General features: G+C 44.1%; 1 protein-coding gene across 1 annotated transcript in view; it reads left to right on the forward strand.

The window, feature by feature from the left end:
- The window catches only part of Sord (sorbitol dehydrogenase), a 31,653-nt gene that overhangs the window by 16,346 nt on the left and 11,918 nt on the right, over nt 1–3,389 (forward strand). The window lies entirely within an intron of this gene.

Here is a 3,389-nt window from a genome sequence, read left to right on the forward strand (position 1 = left end):
TTTTTTTAAATTTATTTATTTATTATATGTAAGTACACTGTAGCTATCTTCAGACACTCCAGAAGAGGGCGCCAGATCTCGTTACGGATGGTTGTTAGCCACCATGTGGTTGCTGGGATTTGAACTCTGGACCTTTGGAAGAGCAGTCGGGTGCTCTTACCCACTGAGCCATCTCACCAGCCCCGCTATTCTCTATCTCAAGGTGATCCTTTTGCCCTAGCCTCCAGAGTACTATTATAAAAAGCATGAGCTACCATGCCTGGCTTACATTATTTCAGGTGTGAATCTATTCCTGTGTAGGCATACTCTGGTTTTTTGAGACAGGATTACTTTTGTAGCCCTAGCTGCCCTGGATCTCTGTAGACCAGCCTGGCCTCGAACTCAGAAATTTGCCTGCCTCTACCTCCTGAGTTTTGGGATTAAAGGCTTGCACCACCATTATCCAAAGTCATGCTGTTTAATCACTGAGTGCCCAGAGTCTTTCCCTGTTGTGAGATATGTATGGTTTCATCGTGGAACACTCAGAGGGTGCACAGTCGGCTTTTCCATGGTAGGGCTAGTCCAACTCTACACCCTAGAATCTTTGAATTAGAAAGATCTTGATTTTCTTTTCAAAGAGAGGCTCTTCTAGTCCAGCTCTCCTCCATCCTGCTATGTAGCCAAGGATAACCTTAAAATCTTGGCATTCCTCCTTCTACTCCCTTAAATTCTTATCTCAGGCTGCACTGTGGCTTTAACAAGGCTAAAGCCTTACCTAACCTTAAGCTGGTCAACTAACTTGTCTTTCATTCCAAAGTTTTTGTTTTATTTAAATAGAATATCTTCATTTATTCTACAACAGTTTTATGCATATTAATGCTGTATCCTTCTCACTTTTCCCAGGAACCCAGCAATTCCCAATTTGCCTCTACTTTGTGTCTTTGACTTTTTTTTTTTTTTTTTTTTTTTGAGACAGGGTTTCTCTGTAGCCCTGGCTGTCCCGGAACTCACTTTGTAGACCAGGCTGGCCTCGAACTCAGAAATCTGCCTGCCTTTTCCTCCCGAGTGCTGGGATCAAAGTCGTGTGCCACCACGCCCAGCGACTTTTTTTTTTTAAAACCAGAGTCCAGATTGGTACTGCCTGTTGGAATGTTCACTGACTGTGTAGGCAACCATGGCTGCAGGGAGTTCGTGAGTGCAGTAGCCAGGGCGTGTCTGGCAGACAGCATTTCACAGCACCCAGGCTCTTGTCCTTTACCTTCCTCTTCCACCCATCCCTGAGCCTGGGCTGCGGTGTGATCTAGATGTCCCACCTAGGGGGAGCATTCCTAATAGTTGTTTGCTCTTGGCACTTTTGTAATGTGTCTCCTCATTACCTGCTGATCACTGCAGAGAGAAGGAAACCTTTCTGGCTAAGGCTGAGAGTGGGCAGCACTCAGCTATGTGTATAATCACGAATATTTAAAAAGTACCTTGATTGCACAACCATTTAGCTCAGCAAGTGTGGTAGGCTTCTTCCTGGGTCTTTGACTTTTATTAGACGGCTAGGAAAACAACAGTCTGGTAAAACCTGTAGTTGGTAGTCCCAGAGTTCTTAGCTGCAGCTGACTGCATTGTCCTCCAACACGATGAATTAGTTCTCAACTGTCTAGGCATAGGTAACTACGAGGCATTGGTATCAACTAGTGAGGCCATCAGCTGGGCGTGGTGGCACATGCTTTTAATACCAGCACTCAGGAGGCAGAGGCAGGCAGATTTCTGAGTTCGAGGCCAGCCAGCTCTACAAAAGAGTTCCAGGAGAAGTCCTGTCTCGAAAACCAAAAACAAAATGAAAACTAGTGAGGCCATCAGTGGCCTGGAGATGACTTCAGATCAATGGGAGGAAGCTTGGGTTTGGTAGGAGGTGCTGTGAAATAGTTTCGTTTCTGAGCCCAGACATAAAGAGGGATTGGTAAAGTTAGAAATTAAACATTGTTTCACTTAGGATTCTTAAATCAAGACCTCTATTCATTGGTAATCCAAGTTGAAAAGGCCTGTGGTGACGCAGGCTCTTCCCACAGTGGAAGGCTCTTATCTTCCAGCATCCAACCATTGACTGATCCCTCCCTGTTGGACCAAGTTCTTTAAGTTCTAGCAAGTGCTTAGTCAGTGTCTACTATGGGTTCAGACTTGGGTCAGAGAAATGGGGGTGTGGGTGGGGGGGAAGTCCTGGATTTATAGATCTGGCGAGAGAGACCATACATTAGAACTGCCAACAACACTAATTGGAGAAAAAAAATATAGTCAGGGGTCAAGGAAAGGACACAGGTGGTTAAAGAAAGTTCATAGATATGGGTCTTGGAGCTGGATATATGACAAGAATAATTATAAACAGAAGAAGAAAGCTTGTATGTATTGGCTTGCTGTTCATTAACCATCAATGCATACAATTATTTAATTCTTGAGAAAATGCCACGAGGTATGCATTATTAGATTTATTAATAGATACAGACACTGGAATGTGGTTCTTGCCCAGGGTCATACACTGGCTAGTCTCAGAGTTGACTGGGATGCCACCCTGTTTGATCTGGCTCAAGTGAATTCTTGAACCAATGAGCTGTCTGTCATCTGAGACTTGAGAAGGTTTTATTTTGAAGTAGTGAAGAGGGTCAGAACAATTAAATGACACAGGTCAAATAATGTGTCTGGATTCTCACACATCGGTTCTCAGAGCAGATGTCTTCCAATGAGGAGTTGGTAGAGATGAAAATATGTATACCCCTTTTAAAAGACTCTTCAAATGAAAATTTCCATGTTGTCATAATATGTTAATAACTAGGAGGTAAAATGAGATAATGTAAAACTCCACCTTGAATGTCAAGTTGAGTGTATTATCCTTAATATTCAGTTGTTACATGAAGGGGGTGGGAGCAGATGAGGAGGTCAGGCAAGTTGAGAACTACGTCTTCAAAGCCATTGGGATTTCTGTGGACCCTTTTCGTTTTTAGAATATAAAGCTTTATTTTCTTTAAGCTTAAACTTTTTATGTGTGTGTGCGTTTTGTCTGCATGTGTGTCTGCACCATGTGCATGCCTGGTGCCTGTGGAAGCCAGAAGTTGGTGTCAGATGCCCTGGAACTGGGCTTACAGGGATTCGTGAGCTGGTTGTAAGCTGGGAATTAAGGCTGGGCCCTCTACTGGAGCTGTCTGTGCTCTTAAATGCAGAGCTCTCTCCAGGCCTTCTCCCCCTCCCACCCCGTCCCCCTCCCGACCCAGTTCCTTATTATGGCAAAATATATATGAAGCAGACAACTTACTAATCTTAAGGTACTCTCAATTTAAGTGAGGAGTCAAGATACTCATAAAAATTATCTAGAGAGCCGGGCGGTGGTGGCGCACACCTTTGATCCCAGCACTTGGGAGGCAGAGGCA

Source organism: Mus caroli, chromosome 2 (assembly GCF_900094665.2).
Source record: "Mus caroli chromosome 2, CAROLI_EIJ_v1.1, whole genome shotgun sequence".
NCBI lineage: Eukaryota > Metazoa > Chordata > Mammalia > Rodentia > Muridae > Mus > Mus caroli.